General features: G+C 34.0%; 1 protein-coding gene across 3 annotated transcripts in view; it reads left to right on the forward strand.

Annotated features, from left to right (window-relative positions):
* Nucleotides 1–5,215: 5,215 nt before the first annotated feature.
* Nucleotides 5,216–20,305, forward strand: part of LOC135136620 (CUGBP Elav-like family member 1-B) — a 347,598-nt gene continuing 332,508 nt past the window's right edge. For 2 of the 3 annotated variants that reach the window (XM_064065986.1, XM_064065988.1), the window contains exons 1-2: nt 5,216–5,365; nt 14,175–14,217. The gene's annotated coding sequence lies outside the window, so the exon portion shown is untranslated. The remainder of the gene's footprint in view (nt 5,366–14,174; nt 14,218–20,305) is intronic. The other variant, XM_064065989.1, reaches the window with a different exon arrangement.

The raw sequence follows: 20,305 nt of genomic DNA on the forward strand, positions 1-20,305 counted from the left end.
GCAGGTTTTAGAAATATTCAGCTTCAAATTCCCATTTTTTCGAAAATCTTGAATCTCCCCATATTTGTTAAAGGATTCTGGGAATTTGATAGTAGGTTTCGGAGAAATGAGGTCAAAAAGAACTTTTAGAGGCTGAAAACCATAAAAAACTCTTTGGCTAAATTTCGAAAATTGTCAAAATTTGGTCAAAATTTGCATAGAAATTTGAAATTTTGAAAAAGTTGTCTGAAAAATGTCAAAAAATTCTAGGACAGAGCTTGACGTGTGGATTCAAGAAACATACCGTGTTGGGGCAAAAGTTTGGAAATATTCAGCTTAAAAATCAAATTTTTTCGAAAATTTTGAAAATCTCTAAATTCATTTGAGCATTCTGGAAATTTGGTAGGAGTTTTCGAATAAATGAGGCCAAAAATAACTTTTAGAGGCTGAAAACCATAAAAAAATCTGGTTAAGTAAATTTTAAAAAGGCCACAATTAGGTTTGAATTTCCAAAAAAATTTGAAATTTTGAAAAAATTGTCCAAAAATTCTCAAAAAATTCTATGAGATAGAGCTCGACGTGGTGGTTCGAAAAGTATACCGTATTTAATGTGCCATAATTGTAGAAATATTCAGCTTGAATGTCAAATTTTTTCGAAAATCTTCAAAATCTTCATATTCATTTCAGGATTCTGGGAATTTGGCAGAAGTTTTCGAAAAAATGAGTTCAAAAATAAGTTTTAGACACTGATAACTACAAAAAAAAAATTTCGGTAAATTATGGAAATGGTCAAAATTAGGTCGGAATTTCCATAAAAATTAGAAATTTTGAAAAAATTGTCTAAAAACTTTCGAAAAAATCTAGGGGATAGAACTTGACCTGCTGATTCAAAAAATATATGGTGTTTAACGTCCTGGGCAGAATTCTTTTTCTTTTTTTTAGAAATATTCAACATAAAAATATTTTTTTTCAAAATCTTAAAAAATTATAAAAAAAATCTCATCTTTAAAGACCCTGGACATATTTTTAGAAATATTTACCTTAAAAATAAAAATTTTTCGAAAATTTTTAAAAACTCCATATTCATTTGAGGATTCTGGGAATTTGGTAGGAGTTTTTGAATAAACGAGGCCAAAAATAACTTTTAGAGGCTGAAAAGTATAAAAAAATCTGGTTAAGTAAATTTAGAAAATGGCCAAAATTAGGTTTGTGTTTCCACAAAAAAATTGAAATTTTACAAAAATTGTCCAAAAGTTCTCAAAAAATTCTATGAGATAGAGTTTGACGTGGTGGTTCGAAAAATATACCGTATTTAATGTGCCTGGCCATAATTCAGCTTGAATATCAATTTTTTTCGAAAATTTTGAAAATTTTCATATTCATTTGCGGATTCTGGGAATTTGGTAGAAGTTTTCGAAAAAATGAGGACAAAAATAACTTTTAGAAGCTGAAAACTTTAATAAAATCTGTTTGAGTAAATTTCGAATGATCAAAATTAGGTCCAATTTCCATAAACATTTGAAATTTTGAAAAAGTTGTCTAAAAATAATCAAAAAATTCAAGGACATAGAGCTTGATGTGCTGATTCAAAAAACAAACTATGTTTATATTTCGTGGACACAATTTTAGAAATATTCAGCTCGAAAATCAAATTTTTTCGAAAATTTTGCAAATCTCCATATTCATTTGAGGATTCTGAGAATTTGGTAGGAGTTTTCGAAGGAGTAAGGCTGCAACTGACTTCTAGACGTTCAAATCTACAAAAACTCTCTTTAGGTTAATTTCGAAAATGGTCAAAATTGGGGCGAAACTTTCGTAAGCCCTGAAAATTTGAGATTTTGAAAAAGTTGTCTAAAAATTCTTAGAAAATTCTAGGACATAGAGCTTGACGTGTTGGTTCAAAAAACATACCATGTTTAATATACTGGGGCAGTATTTTGGAAATATTCAACTTGAAAATAAAATTTTTTCAAAAATCGTAAAAATCTCCAAATTTATTTGAGAATTCTGAGAATTTGGAAGGAGTTTTCAAAGAAATAAGGCCAAAAATAACTTTTAGAGGCTGGAAGCTATTAAAAATCTTTTTAGGTAAACTTGGAAAATAGTCAAAATTAGGGCGAAATTTTTATAAGCACTCAAAATTTGAGATTTTGAAAAAGTTGTCTAAAAATTCTCAAAAAATTCAAGGACATAGAGCTTGACGTGTTGATTCAAAAAACATACCGTGTTTAATATACTGGGGCAGAATTTCGGAAATATTCAGCTTGAAAATCAAATTTTTTCGAAAATATAAAAAATTACCATATTTATTTGAGAATTCTGGGAATTCGAAAAGAGTTTTCGAAGAAATGAAGCCAAAAATAATTTTTAGAGGATGAAAACTACAAAACATGTTTTTTGGTAAATTTCGAAAATAGTTAAAATTAGGGCGATTCATAAACACTTAAAATTTGAGATTTTAAAAAGTTGTTTCAAGATTCTTAAAAAATTCTATGAGATAGAGCTTGACGTGCTGGCCATAATTTTAGAAATATTAAGCTTGAAAATCAAATTTTTTCGAAAATTTTGAAAATCTCCATATTCATTTGAGAATTCTGGGAATTTGATAGGGGTTTTCAAGGAAATGGGGCCAAAAATCACTTTTAGAGGTTGAAAACTTTAATAAAATCCTTTTCGGTAAATTTTGAAAATGGTTAAAATTAGGTCCAATTTCCATAAAAATTTGAAATTTTGAAAAAGTTGTCTAAAAATTATCAAAAAATTCAAGGACATAGAGCTTGATGTGCTGATTCAAAAAACAAACTATGTTTATATTTCCTGGACACAATTTTAGAAATATTCAGCTTGAAAATCAAATTTTTTCGAAAATTTTGAAAATCTCCATATTTATTTGAGGATTCTGAGAATTTTGTAGGAGTTTTCGAAGAAATGAGGCCGCAAATGACTTCTAGACGTTCAAATCTACAAAAAATCTCTGTAGGTTAATTTCGAAAATAGTCAAAATTACTTTTAGAGGCTGAAAACTGTAAAAAATCTTTTTAGGTCAATTTCGAAAACGCTCAAATTAGGTCGAAATTTCCATAAAAATTTGAAATTTTGAAAAATTTGGTAAAAAATTCTCAAAAAATTCCAGGACATAGAGCTTGACGTGCTAATTCAAAAGACATACCGTGTTTAATGTTTTAGTGCAGAATTTTAGCAATATTCAGCTTGAAAATCAAATTTTTTTGAAAATCTTAAATATCCCCATTTTCATTTGAGGATCTGTGGATTTGTGGATTTTCAGAGAAATGAGGTCAAAAATAACTTTTAGAGCCTAAAAACTACAAAAAAAATCTCGGTAAATTTCGAAAATGGTCAAAATTAGATCAAAACTTCCATAAAAATTTGAAATTTTCAAAATGTTTTTTAAAAATCCTCAAAACATTCTAGAAGATAGAGCTTGACGTGCTGAATCAAAAAATATACCATCTTTAAAGAACCTGGACATAATTTTAGAAATATTCAGCTTAAAAATAAATTTTTTTCGAACATTTTTAAAAACTCCATATTCATTTGAAGATTCTGGGAATCTGGTATGAGAACTTCTAGAGGCTGAAAACTATAAAAAATGTCCTTCGGTAAATTTTGAAAATGGTTAAAATTAGGTCGAAATTTGAGATTTTGAAAAAGTTGTTAAAAAATTCTCAAAAAATGATAGGAGATAGTGCTTGACGTGCTGATTTCAAAAATATAGGGTGTTTAATCTCCCTGGGCAAAATTTCAGACATATTGACCTTGAAAATCAATTTTTTTCGAAAATTTTAAAAATCTCCATATTTCCTTGGACGATTCTGGAAAATCTATAGAAGTTTTCGAAGAAATGAGACAAAAATAATTTCTGGAGGTTAAAAACTATAAAAATCTCTTTAAGGAAAAAACCATAAAAAATAAAATAAAATACCTACTTAACAAAATATTTAACAAAAATACGCCAAAAATGTTTTTGATTAAATGTAAATAAGACAAAATTACCGATCAAAATAGCCTCTATAAAGATTAAAAAAATGTAAAAAAACAACATCCAATTTAAAATTAAGGCAAAATTCTAACCTTTAGGCTTCTTTTTCTGCTACAATTTAGCGAATCCCCTCATCTTCATTTACGAACCCACTGCAACAAAAAACACATGTAATTTTTAGGTACACAAAGAAAAATACTAGAGAAGTTGCATCAACTTTATACGGTGGAATTCTACATTACACAGGTTTACTCGTAATAACTAGATAAGATTTAAAAAATCTCTTTAGGTAAAATTCGAAAATGGTCCAAATTATGTCAAATTTTCATGAGGGAATTTTTTCAAGATCTTAAAAAGTGCAACGTTTGATTGGACCATTCTGGGAAAATGGTAGTTTTCGAAGAACTAGGAGCCAAAATAATTTCTAGATGCCTCATTCAATGAAGTCGTCAAATGGAAGACTCTAGAAACCTCAAATTCTGGGACACAGCAGCGTTTCGATAAAAAAAAATAATCAAAAAGAAAAAACAATAAAAAACAAAAGTTGATAAATTGGCAGGGATTTTTTCTGTTAAAGTTTTAGCAATTTCATTTTCAGAAATCATTCTGGCCAGTGTTTTTCTCTTTGTTATCTTGGACCGAGTCATGTTGTGTGTACTTACATCGAAGTAATTCTTCGGTTTGTTCATGATAATGGCAAGAAATAATACTTAAACTGTAAATAAATGGCTAATAAACCAGTCGATTCCCGACCGACAAAGCACTTTTGATAAAAATGTACTTACGCATGATTTTATCACGATTCTGAATTGAAGAAACCTGTCATGACCTTTTAATTACTCACTGACTCATTACAAAAATATTAAAATCGTATTTATGATCGGAAAGTTTGTTGTTTTGCTAGTAACTAATACGTTGGCATATCACCCAAATTTTTATAATTTAATGCGTTTTCTCTAGTCGCTTATTAGTTGTCGTTCGCTCTTTTAGTCTCGTCCCAGCAAAAACTCCTCAACAAAATTATTTCGGTTTGGTTTACCCCGAAAACCGACCCGACCAACGCACACCCAGCGCCATCCATCATCCGTCGCGAATGACCACATTCGAAACGTTGTGCACACAATCGAGTCAACGTAGGTCTCGATCTCCGATAACGTTATCACAACGTTCGTAGCGAGCTCGGCGATAAGGCAGAAGATTGGAAAAATCTAAAGCGAAACCGTCCGATCACGCTAATTTTACCAGAAACCTCATCAGAGAAGGTCCGCGCTCCTGTGTCTGTGTCGTGCCGTCTTGTCCACGTCCTTTGTGTTGTGTTGTCCTCGTGCATGTGTGTGTTGTCCTTTCCGTCCGACCCACGTTTCGACCTCCACGTGAAACTCACCGGTAAGAGTCATCCTGCTTTGGTTTTTGTCGGCCGGCGCCCACCGGCACGTGCGTATTTTTAGGACGCGTCGCGATGCCGTTACCAAGCAACCCGACTCCTAACCTGCAGCTTATGAAACCTGTTACGCTGTTTACTTTCGCCGCCGACGCCGGAATGATATATCGGGATTTTATATTGGCTCCTGCGGCCTTTGTTTGACGTTTCTACAAGTTTCCTTTGTGTCGCGGCGGGGGCATGTTTCGATATTAATTAGTTTAGCGAAACCTGATCGCGGTAATGGAATGAACGGGCTTGGGGGATGGGGGTAAATGTGTAGTCAGAAATAGACGACTTGTCGAAATTTCGGTGTTTGTGCTCCAAACCATTCTGACAAATTTGTTTTTTTTTCGAGCCTGTTCAAAGTAATGGTTTGCTTTGTAGTGTGATTATTCTACGCCTAGATAAATTTATTTTGTTTTGTACAAGTCTTGGTTGCGTTTTATAACTTATTTATGGATCATCTTAGCTGTTTGAGGCCGGTCTAATATTAAATCGGCGGATCTGTCGTTCGGAAATGTGATACATATTTTTGAAGATTCGATTTGCGTGGAAAAACATTTAAAATTGCGGTTATTTACACTTTTATAGGTACCTACAAAGGATTCGTTCCGAAACATATAAATACGTTTTTACTTTACAGTTACTATAATTTTTACGATGAAAACTGCAGACGTCGTAAGATGTATTGGAACATTTAAATTTTGAACTAACATCTGGTAGTGTTATTATTCATTTCCTGGTGCGTTTTCTTTTAAACTTTCTATAATAAAATTTGGAATGTATTTTCCTTTGGCATGAGTTGTGTCATCAACTGAAAACCAGATGGGACCGTCACCAATTTAAAATTTTAAATTAATTTCAATGTAGATTACAACCACATTTTTTTCAGTGTTGATTATCTTGAAATTTTAGCATCTGCTGCTTCGTCAGGATTTGAGGTAAACTTGGAGACTCCTAATGTTTTTGAAAAAAATTAAACAAACTCGAGAATGAGAGCGAATCTCAGAGATTCTGGGTCTTTTTCTAAGATTCTGTAAGAATTTTAGGATTTATTTGTATCAATCGCAGGAGCCACTTTTAACTTTTTTTTTTCTCAATGTGATAGAATCCTAAGAATCCCTTGTGTCTTTTTAATGTGAAAGCATCTCAGGAACCTTTTGTGTTTTTTTTTAACGTGAAAGAATTTCGAAGACTCCTGATGTTCTATTATTGACAGAATTTAAACTTAGTTATTGGTCCATAAACACTCAAAATTGCAAAATTTTCAACCCGTTTTGTTAAGCAAGTTGCATTATCAGAAAATTTAAAGAATTTTTGGGGTCTCTTGTATCTGATTTTTAAATGTAAAAGGACCATGGGAGTCCCCCTTTGATTTAAATAATATATATAATAATATAAAATAATGCTATACATGTAGTTTATGACTCCGTGTTGAGTTTTTACCCAAACAGTCCAGATTTTTGGAAACAAATCAAAAATTATAAAACAACATTTTGCAATTTAATTTTTAATCTGCCAAACTGAATGCTTTGAAATCTTGCAGATGTTTTAAAGTTATGATAAGCATAATAATTTTTTAATCAACATCCAATCAGATTTGGGAATTTAACTTGTTACTATGGAAATTTGCAATTTAACACCTTTTAAATTTACCAAGTTTTTACAAGATTAATAGAGGCAAAATCAGTCTTATCTTAGCAAGTATTAGCCCCGCCCACCCGCCCCTTATTTTCTGAGAGGATTATGTTATCTGCCAAAATAAATCTTATCTTAGCAAGTATTAGCCCCGCCCACCCGCCCCCTATTTTCTCAGAGGATTATATTCTCTGCCAAAATAAATCTTATCTTAGCAAGTATTAGCCCCGCCCACCCACCCTCTATTTTCTCAGAGGATATGTCATTTGCCAAAATAAGTCTTATCTTAGCAAGTGTTAGCCCCGCCCACCCGCCCCCTATTTTCTCAGAGGATGTCATTTGGCAAAATCAGTTTTATCTGAGCAAGTACTAGCCCCGCCCACCCACCCCTATTTTCTTAGGAGATATGTCATTTGCCAAAATCAGTTTTATCTGAGCAAATACTAACCCCGCCCGCCCACCCACCCCTATTTTCTCAGAAGATATGTGATTTGCCAAAATAAGACTTATCTTAGCAAGTACTACCCTCTGAGAAAATAAAGCGCGGGTGGGTGGGGCTAGTACATGGTAAGATAAAACTGATTTTGGCAAATAACACATCCCCTAAGAAAATAGGGGTGGGTGGGCGGGCCTAGTCCTTGCTAAGATAAGACTTATTTCGGCAAATGACATATCCTCTAAGAAAATAAGCGGCGGGTGGGGGGGCGGGGTTAGCACTTGCTCAGATAAAACTAATGTTGGCAAATGACATCCTCTGAGAAAATAGGGGTGGGCGGGCGGGGTTAGTATTTGCTCAGATAAAACTAATTTTGGCAAATGACATATCCCCTGAGAAAATATGGGTGGGTGGGCGGGGTTAGTACTTACTAAAGTACAACTAATATTGGCAAATGACATCCTCTGAGAAAATAGGGGTGGGCGGACGGGGTTAGTACTTGCAAATAAAACTAATGTTGGCAAATGACATCCTCTGAGAAAATAGGGGTGGGCAGGCGGGGTTAGTACTTGCTCAAATAAAAGTCATTTTGGCAAATAACACATCCCCTGAGAAAATAGGGGTGGGTGGGCGGGGCTAGTACTTACTAAAGTAAAATTTATTTTGGCAAATGATATATCTTCTGAGAAAATAGGGGGCGGGTGGGCGGCACTAGTATGGTCTTGATAAGATAAAACTGATTTTGCCCCTATTAATCTTGTAAAATCTTGTGAAATTTAAAGATGTTAAAGTGCAAATTTCCATAGTAAGGAGTTGAATTCCTAAATCTACCCGAAATGTGCAAAATAAATATTGTGAGTTTTTATTTGTGATTTATCATCGCATTCAGATTTATTAGATTTGCTTATACAGGTGACTGATTGGTCATTTTTTAAAGAATGTGAAAGGTTCTTGGGGGCCCTTGTGTTTATTTTTAAAGAATATGAAAGAATTTCAGGGATTTCCTTGCCTCTTTTTTTTTAATTGGTGGGTGATTCAAAAAAATTAATGACTGAATTGTTAAAAAATAAACATCGAAACAGATTTAGGAATTTAAGTTTTTACAAGTTTAATAGGGGCAAAATCAGTCTTATCGTAGCAAATGTTAGCCCCGCCCACCCGCCCCCTGTTTTGTCAGAGGATATGTCATTTGCCAAAATAAGTTCCACCTTAGCAAGTACTAGCCCCGCCCACCCACCCCTGCTTAGTTAGGGGATATGTCATTTGCCAAAATCAGTTTTAACTGAGCAAGAACTAACCCCACCCGCCCACCCCTATTTTGTCAGGGGATCTGTCATTTGTCAAAATCAGTTTTATCTGAGCAAATACTAACCCCGCCCGCCCGTCCAGCCCTATTTTCTCAGAAGATATGTGATTTGCCAAAATAAGACTTATCTTAGCAAACACTAGCAAGTACTACCCTCTGAGAAAATAAAGGGCGGGTGGGTGGGGATAGTACATGGTAACATAAGACTGATTTTGGCAAATAACATATCCCCTGAGAAAATAGGGGTGGGTGGGCGGGGCTAGTAATGGCTAAGATAAGACTTATTTCGGCAAATGACATATCCTCTAAGAAAAGAGGCGGCGGGTGGGCGGGCGGGGTTAGTAGTTGCTAAGATAAAACTGATTTTGGCAAATAACAGATCCCCTGAGAAAATAGGGGTGGGTGGGCGGTACTAGTACTGGCTAAGGTAAAATTTATTTTGGCAAATGATATATCCTCTGAGAAAATAGGGGGCGGGTGGGCGGTACTAGTACTTGATAAAATAAAACTGATTTTTTCCCCTATTAATCTTGTAAAATCTTGTGAAATTTAAAGGTGTTAAAGTGCAAATTTCCATAGTAAGGAGTTGAATTCCTAAATCTACCCGAAATGTGCAAAATAAATATTGTGAGATTTTATTTGTGATTTATCATCAGATTTAGGAATTTAACTCGTTATTTTTAAAATTTGCAATTTACACCTTTTAAATTTAACAAGTTTTTACAAGTTTAATAGGGGCAAAATCAGTCTTATCGTGGCAAATGTTAGCCCCGCCCACCCGCCCTCTGTTTTGTCAGAGGATATGTCATTTGCCAAAATCAGTTTTATCTGAGCAAATACTAACCCCGCCCGCCCACCCTCTCTTTTCTCAGAGGGTATCTCATCTGCCAAAATCAGTCTTATCTGAGCAAATACTAACCCCGCTCGCCCGCCCGCCCGGCCCTATTTTCTTAGAAGATATGTGATTTCCCAAAATAAGACTTATCTTAGCAAGTACTACCCTCTGAGAAAATAAAGGGCGGGTGGGCGGGGCTAGTACACGGTAAGATAAGACTGATTTTGGCAAATAACATATCCTCTGAGAAAATAGGGGTGGGTGGGCGGGGCTAGTATTTGCTAAGATGAAACTTATTTCGGTAAATGACATCATCTGAGAAAATAGGCGACGCCACTTTTTTTTTTAATTGTAAGTATCTAAAAGACTCCTAGTGTCTTTTTTTTATGATAACAGAATCTTGGAAATTCATGGTGTTTTATTTATGCAAGATTTAGGGATTCTTTGGAATCTTTATGTCTTTTTTTAATGCAGAGAGATACCCCAAAAAATAGCCCGGGATAAAACCGAACCAAAAACATAACTCCCTACAAAATAGCTTCAATAGAATATTTTCACAGTAAAAAATAATTTCCATTGTTTACCATTTTTATTATTATTGGAAAATTTTTCGCAAATTGGTTGTTTAGTTTTTGGTTAAAGTATTGAATCTTGAATTTTCATTAAATTATAGAATTTTTTATCAACGTTGTCTTCAGCAGAAAAATGTGGCATTTACATTTATATTTAGCAGCCTCACCATGGCCAACTCCATTAACTTCTAATACATTTTTCATTCGTTGTCAGACCGAGGGGCGGAGCGTAATTGCATTAAGAAAAACAGGGGCAAAACATAAGCCCCGCCCACCCACCCGATCTCAATTATGATGATCTGTTACTATTCGTCATGATTCATGAGTCAGGGGGCGGACTTTACTGCAACATCCTTATTTCTTTACATGTGAAACTTAAGTCATTGCATTGTTAAAAGAAAACTATATCCTGACCTAACCTGACCTGATCTTATCTGACCTGGGCTGACTTGACCTCTATATTGTCTATAAGTCGTGAAACAAATCTCCATTTTTCCTGTTTTGTTTCTTGAAGTTTTCAATTTTCAATTTTTCGTTTCCTCAATTTTACGTTTTAGAAATTTCCTGTTTTTCAGTTCTCAATTTTTCAACTTGACTTTTTTGGTTTTTCGATTTTTCGACTAGATTTTTCATTTTTTCAAATTTTTTATTCTGCAATTTTCCGACTTCAATTTTTCGATTTTCAATTTCTTAATTTTTATCAATTTTTCGATTTCTCAACTTTTTATGCTTGGTTTATTTTTCATTTTTCTGATTTTTCGTTTCTTTCTAGTTTTCTATGTTTATTTTACTTGTGTTTCCCAGTTTTGAGGATTTCAAATTCCGAATTTTTCAATTTCTTGATTTTTCGGTGTTTCCAGCTTGGAATTTCAATTAAGGTTTTCGGTTTTCGTTTCTTCAGTTTTGCGATTTAGAAATTTTCTCGTGCTGAATTTAAAATTTTTCAGCTTGAATTTTGCAATTAATCGATTTTTCAATTAGATATTTTCATATTTTTTTAAATTTTAATTATACAATTTTCTGACATTTCAGGTTTTCAATTTCTTAATTTTTCGATTTTCAAATTTTTCCATTTTTCTTTCAACTGTGAAATTTATCGGTGTTTCGATTTTACAATTTTTCGATTCTTCAATTTTCATTTTGGAATTTTTCAAGTTTTCAATCTTAAAATTTTAGTTTTTCGATTTTTCGACTAGATTTTTTCATTTTTCATTTTTTCGAATTTTTTATTCTGCAGTTTTCCGACTTCAGTTTTTCGATTTTCAATTTCCTAATTTTTCGATTTTTCTGTCAACTGTGAGATTTTTCAGTGTTTCGATTTTACAATTTTTAGATTCTTCAATTCTCTATTTGAAATTTTTCTAGTTTTCAATTTTAAATTTTATCATTTTTTCGATTTCTCAACTTTTTATGCTTAGTTTTTTTTCATTTTTCTGATTTTTCGTTTTTTTCTAGTTTTCTATGTTTATTTTACTTGTGTTTCCCAGTTTTGAGGATTTCAAATTCCGAATTTTTCAATTTCTTGATTTTTCGGTGTTTCCAGCTTGGAATTTCAATTAAGGTTTTCAGTTTTCGTTTCTTCAATTTTGCGATTTAGAAATTTTCTCGTGTTGAATTTAAAATTTTTCAGCTTGAATTTTGCAATTAATCGATTTTTCAATTAGATACTTTCATATTTTTTTTTAATTTTAATTCTACAATTTTCTGACATTTCAGGTTTTCAATTTCTCAATTTTTCGATTTTCAAATTTTTCCATTTTTCTTTGAACTGTGAGATTTTTCGGTGTTTCGATTTTGCAATTTTTCGATTCTTCAATTTTCATTTTGGAATTTTTCAAGTTTTCTATCTTAAAATTTTAGTTTTTCGATTTTTCGACTAGATTTTTCATTTTTTCGAATTTTTTATTCTGCAGTTTTCCGACTTCAGTTTTTCGATTTTCAATTTCCTAATTTTTCGATTTTTCTGTCAACTGTGAGATTTTTCAGTGTTTCGATTTTACAATTTTTAGATTCTTCACTTCTCTATTAGGAATTTTTCTAGTTTTCAATTATAAATTTTATCAATTTTTTGATTTCTCAAATTTTTATGCTTAACTTTTTTTTAATTTTCCTGATTTTTCGTTTCTTTCTAGTTTTCTATGTTTATTTTGCTTGTGTTTCCCAGTTTCGAGAATTTCAAATTCCGAATTTCTCAATTTCTAGATTTTTCTGTGTTTCCAACTTGGAATTTCCATTAAGGTTTTCAGTTTTTGTTTCTTGAATTTTACGTTTTAGAAATTTTTTACTTTTCAGTTCTCAAATTTTCAACTTCAATTTTTTAGTTTTTCGATTTTTCGACTAGGTTTTTTCATTTTTCATTTTTTCGAATTTTTTTTTCTGCAATTTTCCGACTTCAATTTTTCGATTTTCAATTTTCAAATTTTTCGATTTTTCTTTCAACTGTGAGATTTTTCAGTGTTTCGATTTTACAATTCTTAGATTTCTTCACTTCTCTATTTGGAATTTTTCTAGTTTTCAATTTTAAATTTTATCAATTTTTTTATTTCTCAACTTTTTATGCTTAGCTTTTTTTCTTTTTTTCTTCTAGTTTTCTATGTTTATTTTGCTTGTGTTTCCCAGTTTTGAGGATTTCAAATTCCGAATTTTTCAATTTCTTGATTTTTCGGTGTTTCCAGCTTGGAATTTCAATTGAAATTTTCAGTTTTCGTTTCTCCAGTTTTGCGGTTTAGAAATTTTCCAGTGTTGAATTTAAAATTTTTCAGATTGAATTTTGCAATTAATCGATTTTTCAATTAGATATTTTCATATTTTTTTTAAATTTTAATTCTACAATTTTCTGACATTTCAGTTTTTCAATTTCTCAATTTTTCGATTTTCAAATTTTTCGATTTTTCTTTCAATTGTGAGATTTTTCAGTGTTTCGATTTTACAATTTTTAGATTCTTAACTTCTCTATTTGTAATTTTTCAAGTTTTCAATTTTAAATTTTATCAATTTTTTGATTTCTCAACTTTTGAATGCTTACATTTTTTCATCTTTCTAATTTTTCGTTTTTTTCCAGGTTTCTGTTTTTATTTTGCAATTTTTCGTGTTTCTCATTTTTGGGGATTTTCGAATTCCGAATTTTTCATTTTTTGATCTCTTGGTGTTTCCAATTTGGAAGATAAGACTTATTTCGGCAAATGATATATCTTCTGAGAAAATAGGCGGCGGGTGGGCGGGCGGGGTTAGTATTTGCTCACATAAAACTAATTTTGGCAAATGACATATCACCTGAGAAAATAGGGGTGGGTGGGCGGGGCTAGTACTTGCTCAGGTAAAACTAGTTTTGGCATTTTTGGAGTTTTCAAAATCCGATTTTTCCAATTTCTCTGTTTTTGATGTTTTGTTTCGTCAAATTTTGGACTGGGAATTGCAAGTTTCCAATTTCCAATTTTTCGTTTCTTTATTTTTTCGATTTAGAAATTTTCTAGCATTCAGTTTTAAATATTTCAACTTAAAATTTTTAATTTTTATTTTTTTTTGCAAATTTTTCATTTCTTCAATTTTTCGGTTTTTAAACCTTTCAATTCGTAACTTTTCGATTTCACAATTTTTCAATCTATCTATTTTGCAAAACCTATATTTCGCTACAAGAATTTACCATTCTAAACATGTTTTAAGTTTCTTCTTGTGAGAAGATGACTGCATATATTAAGAAAAACAGAGGGAAAACATAAGCCCCGCCCACCCACCCTATCGCAATTGTGACGATTTTTTCTATTCGTCATGAGTCAGTGGACGGACCTTAATTACAAAATCTTTATTTCTCTACATGTAAAACAAATACTTAAGTCATTGTGTTGTTCAAAGAAAACTATATGTATTATGTAAAAAAGAAAATAAAAAAGTATATCTGATATTTTATTTTTGAAAACAATTTTAAATCTCTGGTGTGCCTTGTTTTTTTTTAAGAATTGAAAATAATCTGTGTTTTTAATTGCAGCGTACTAAAAGACCTTCAATTTTGAACTGAGTGCATTCTTTAGGTATGTATAAAGTTTACATATAGATATTATTAAGAATAGCTTTACAAACACTCAGTTAGCATTTATTCCTTCACGTGAAATTATAATTATAAACTAAAAATAAGTCAACATTTCTTCACAATTATATTTCCACTCTCGGTTTTGTCGGCCATTGCCAAAAACAATAAATAGCATCACAATGACGAAAATTGTGATTTATGCCCCCAGTTTTAGTCCTACATTTGTTTTATGTTGAAACCACATTATAAAATTAATTGCAACATCATTTATCTCCCTGGAAACTGCTTCTTCGTTTTCGTTCGTTTCCAGAAATGTATTTTTAGACAACAAAACAACATGATCAGACCTGAGGAAGTTCCCGGAAAACACCACTGATTATGCAGAGATCAAATTAGAAACATGTGTTATTTTGTAAAGTTCTACTTGACTGCAAAAGACATTTTCATTAAAATTCCCCCCGAAAATTGTTACACTGATGAATGAAAATACCCAGTGTCTGAATTCGATTCGCTTTAACATATTCTGCCACAAGTATGCACAGCACCAGACACAAAGCAATGGACTTTTTATGTTCAGTAACCGTTCTTATTGAACTTAGGCAAGTGTTTCAAAAAGAGTCTCTTTGACTAGAAAGCGTGTTTTTCTTCTGTCCAGCAACGGGGAGTTTGTATTCTAATATCAATATCCTTTCTACAACGTCATTTTTTGTTCGTTGTAGAAAATCCATGTTTTCGCGCGTCCATTTATTTATGTTTTTATTTGCGAGTGTGTAGCCGAAGTGAAACGAAACGTCGTCTGGAGATTAATTAAATTCCGTTTTAAAATTTCCGCTGTAAAGAAGCGAGCTTTTAGCATAATTAATTAATAAATAATACTTAGCGAAAACAATTAATTACTTTTGCCATTCACCGATGTTTATTTTAATGAAAGCAGGAGAAGTGTGTCACTCCTCTTTGAACTCCGATAAAATACGCGCATAAAGTGTAATTAAAATTTAATTAAATTTCGATTTAGATCATTATGTCGTCGCGCCAGCGTTTCACCTGACACTGAATCTGATTGATAAAAATAGTGCGAACAGATTGTTTATTTTTTTATAACGCGGCGCCCTGCCAAGTCGGACGGGCTTCGAAATAGCGCATTGTTTCGCATCGAATTTATTGCCCCTGCTATTTCGAAGCCTCCAAACAAACGCGAGAAACTCCCTTAATTTGTCATCGCGCATTTATTTTTGATAACGCGTCAAACTGACCTCTCCGACTGGACAGATGTTGTTATAATTGAGACTTCGTTACCGGCGTATGGGTGTGCAACGAGCGTGAATTTCTTGGAGTTTATTCAAAAATATTCGGGCGGGCTAATTTAACACGTGTCACTTCAAATCAACACCTTTTCATGCCGCGACGGATAAACAAGCAAAATGATAATTTACATGGGTGGAGTGCATTTAATTGGCCATTAGGTTGACTAGATTGCAAAATAGTACGTCTGAAAATCACCGAAAATCTAAAATTTTTTTCCAAAAGTAACATTTTGACGTCTATTTAACCTAATGGCCAATTAAATACACTCCACCCATGTGAATTATCATTCTGCCTGTTTACCCGTCGCGACGTTCCTGTTTATTTTGCGAGGTTGACTTCACCGTCTAATGACTAAATATTTTATTTCGCGAAATGCGTTGTTTACGCTCGCTGTTGTGTTGATTTTCGTACGAATGTGCGTTTGCTAATGAGACTTAGGCTGTGATTTTGCTGAAAAGATGTTTGAACAAGCTCCGTCGGGGGTCCGCTGTGGGACCCAGATTATTCATTATTTGTGTGGCTGATCTCCACTACTGCACCGATTTCTTAGTCGGGTGAATTATTCAGCTAATTTTCCGCGTCCCTCGAAATTTTGCGTCTTTGTCGTCCCAGATGTGCGAAATGTGTGCATTACGGATATTAAATTTCGATTTCTATCGAGATGAAGGGTAAGATTGATTTATATAAATATGGCTGGATGGAAAGCCGTCCAACAAAGTTACGTGTGAATGATGGATGCGACATGTTGCTAGTGTATCTGACCGCAGATACTTTCTTTACTGCTGTAATAACTACGAAAGATGGACTGATAACGAAATGGGCTGTGATCAAGATTGATTCGAGTCGTTTAGGGCGGACCAGGGACATCAAAATCGACTCGAGGGAAGACAAACGAGAAAGCGGTTAAATGATGGAGTTGGCGAAAATGGCGATGTTTGAGCGTAAGCGAGAGATTGTGCACAAAAATTTTTATATCAGAAGTACGTTTGATCACGCCCTTTTTTAATCTCTGCTTTTTCTCTGTTTTTTTTGTTGCTTCTTTGTCTCTTTTTTCCATCGAAATTTTACTTGTCGAGTGTAAGCTAAAGAACTATAATAATCGAGTCCACTTTTATATTTTCTCGACGTTTCATGATCCCTAGATTCTGTCTGTTTGTTTGTCTGTGTGGTTTGCTAATCATCCCCACCAACAATTTGATGACGTCATTTCCAAGAATTCTAGGTTTGTTGATTTAACTGTTATACAAAAATGTAGTCCTATAAGTGTGGTGTACGAACCCGATTGGAGTTTTTCTCTGACATAAATTTTTTATTGATGAATTACCCCACTTTTCAAAAAGGTCAAAAAAGGTCTCTCTTTATTTAAAAATTTAAAACCTTCTCGGGGGCGCCAAATGTCCTTTAACTTTCTGAGCATAAGCAAAGAAAGTATTTTTACGTTTTCTCGACCTTTCATGACCCCTACAGTACGAAAGGACAGGTCTCCCGTTTCCCTCTGTCTGTCCATCTGATCGTCTGTCTGTCTGTCCGTCTGTCTGTCAGTCTGTCACTTCAAAATCGTACATAGTAAATGGGTTTTACATTGTATAAAATAACATAGTCCTACACGTGTAGTTTATGATTCGGTCTTGAGTTTTTACCCGAAACGTCCAGATTTTTGGAAAAAAAAAATCAAAATTAGGAAACAACATTTTGAATCTGCAAAATCGAATGCTTTGAAATCTTGCAGATGGTTTACAGTTATGATAAGCATGATAAATTTTAAATCAAAATATATTTACTTATCCCGTCCAAAAAATTGATGACGTCAACTCTAAATTTTGCCGAATAAATCCATCTAAAATGTGCAAAATATGATGAGTTTTTATTTGTGATTTATCATTGCGTTTATATTTTTTAGATTTGCCAAAATTAGTCTTATCTTAGCAAGGACTAGCCCCGCCCACCCACCCTCTACTTTCTTAGAGGGTAAGACATTTGCCAAAATCAGTTTTATCTTAGCAAGTACTAGCCCCGCCCACCCACCCTCTTTTTTATCATATTTATGTCATCTGCCAAAATCAGTCTTATCTTAGCAAATACTAGCATTTTGGCAAATGACATATCTTTCAAGAAAATAGGGGGTAGGTGGGCGGGGCTAATACTTGATAAGATAAGATTTGTTTTGGCAAATATCATGCCCTCTGAGAAAATAGGGCCGGGTGGGTGGGGCAAGTACTTGCTAACATAAGACTTATTTTGGTAAATGACATCCTCTGAGAAAATAGGGGGTGGATGGGCGGGGCTAATACTTGCTAAGATAAGATTTATTTTGGCAAATATTATGCCCTCTGGGAAAATAGGGGCGAGTGGCGGGGCAAGTACTTGCCAAGATAAGACTTATTTTGGCAAATGATATACCCTCTGAGAAAACAGGGGGTGGGTGGGCGGGGCTAATACTTGCTAAGATAAGATTTATTTTGGCAGATATCATAATCCTCTGAGAAAATAGGGGGCGGGTGGGCGGGGCTAATACTTGCTAAGATAAGATTTATTTTGGCAAATATCATGCCCTCTGAGGAAATCAGGGTGGATGGGCGGGGCAAGTACTTGCCAAGATAAGACTTATTTTGGCAAAGGATATATCCTCTGAGAAAATAGGGGGCGGGTGGGTGGCGCTAACACTTGCTAAGATAGGATTGATTTTGGCAAATATCATGACCTCGGAGAAAATCGGGGTGGGTGGGCGGGGCAAGTAGTTGCTAAGATGAGACTTATTTTGGCAAATGATATATCCTCAGAGAAAATAGGGGGTGGGTGGGCGGGGCTAATACTTGCTAAGATAAGATTTATTTTGACAGATAACATAATCCTCTGAGAAAAGAGGGGGCGGGTGGGCGGGGCTAGTACTTGCTAAGGTAAGATTTATTTTGGCAGATAACATAATCCTCTGAGAAAATAGGGGGCGGGTGGGCGGGGCTAATACTTGCAAAGATAAGTCTGATTTTGCCTCTATTAATCTTGTAAAAACTTGTTAAATTTAAAAGGTGTTAAATTGCAAATTTCCATAGTAACGAGTTAAATTCCTAAATCTGATTGGGTGTTTATTTTGTATGTTTCATCCTTCTTCAGGAGCGAGGGAAATTCTGTTGAAACAACCTTTGTCCAATTTTTTTAAGAATGTGAAACCCTCTCGGAGTCCCAAATGTCATTTTTTAAGGATGTGAAACATTCTCGGGGGTCCCAAATGTCTTTTAAAAATATAAAACCTTTTCGGGGACCTCAAATGTCTTTTTTGCGATACCTTCTCAGGGGTCCCAATAATCTTTTTAATAATCTAAAACGTTCTCGGGGGCCCCAAAGTTCTTTTTTATGTGAAAACGTTTTGGGGGTCACAAGTGTCTTTTTTTAAATTGTAAAACCTTCTCGGGGGTCCCATTTGTCTTTTTTTAGAAATGTAAAATCATCTCATGGGCCCCAAGTGTATTTTTTTAATGTGAAACTTTGTCGGAGGTCCCGATCGTCTTTTAAAAATGTAAAACATTCTCGAAGGCCCCAGATGTCTTTTTTTTAATGTGAAATCTTCTCAGTGGTCCCAACCATCTTTCTTAAAAATGTAAACCTTCTCGGGGGTCCCAACCGTCTTTCTTTAAAATGTAAACCTTCTCTGGGGTCCCAAGTGGCTTTTGTAAAAATGTAAACCCTTCTCGGGGGTCCCAACCGTCTTTTTAAAATTGTAAAACCTTCTCGGAGGTCCTAACCGTCTTTCTTTAAAATGTAAACCTTCTCGGGGGTCCCAAATGTCTTTTTTTAAGAATGTGAAGCCTTCTGTGGGGTCCCAAGTGACTTTTGTAAAAATGTAAAACCTTCTCGTGGGCCCTAAAGTTTCTTTTTTTAATGTGTAATTTTCTCGGGGGTCCCAACCGTCTTTTTAAAATTGTAAAACCTTCTCGGGCGTCCCAACCGTCTTTCTTTAAAATGTAAACCTTCTCGGGGGTCCCAAATGTCTTTTTTTAATAATGTGAAACCTTCTCTGGGGTCCCAAGTGGCTTTTGTAAAAATATAAAACTTTCTCGGGGGTCCCAACCGTCTTTTTTAAAATTGTAAAACCTTCTTGGGTTCCCAACCGTCTTTCTTTAAAATGTAAACCTTCTCGGGGGTCCCAAATGTGTTTTTTTAAGAATGTGAAACCTTCTCTGGGGTCCCAAGTGGCTTTTGTAAAAATGTAAAACCTTCTCGGGGGCCCTAAAGTTTCTTTTTTTAATGTGAAACTTTCTCGGGGGTCCCAATCGTCTTTTTTAAAATTGTAAAACCTTCTCGGGAGTCCCAACCGTCTTTCTTTAAAATGTAAACCTTCTCGGGGGTCCCAAATGTCTTTTTTTAAGAATGTGAAACCTTCTCTGAGCTCCCAGATATCTTTCTAAGAACGTGAAACCTTATTAGGGGTCCGAACTGTCTTTTTTAAAAATTTTAAACCTTCCCGGGGGCCGGAAATGTATTTTTTTAAGAATGCGACACCTTCGGGGTCCCAACTGTCTTTCTAAAAATGTAAAACTTTCTCCGGGGCCCCAAATGTCTTTTTTTAATGTAAAAACTTCTCGGGGGTCCCAAGTGTCTTTTTTAAAAATGTAAAACCTTCTCGGGGGTCCCAAGTGGCTTTTGTAAAAATGTAAAACCTTCTCGGGGGCCCTAAAGTTTCTTTTTTAATGTGAAACCTTCTCTGGGGTCCCAAGTGGCTTTTGTAAAAATGTAAAACCTTCTCGTGGGCCCTAAAGTTTCTTTTTTTAATGTGAAATTTTCTCGGG

The sequence above is a fragment of the Zophobas morio genome, unplaced genomic scaffold (genome assembly GCF_036711695.1).
Source record: "Zophobas morio isolate AGI-343-1 ecotype UQ-CSIRO unplaced genomic scaffold, CSIRO_AGI_Zmor_V1 ptg000026l, whole genome shotgun sequence".
Lineage (NCBI taxonomy): Eukaryota > Metazoa > Arthropoda > Insecta > Coleoptera > Tenebrionidae > Zophobas > Zophobas morio.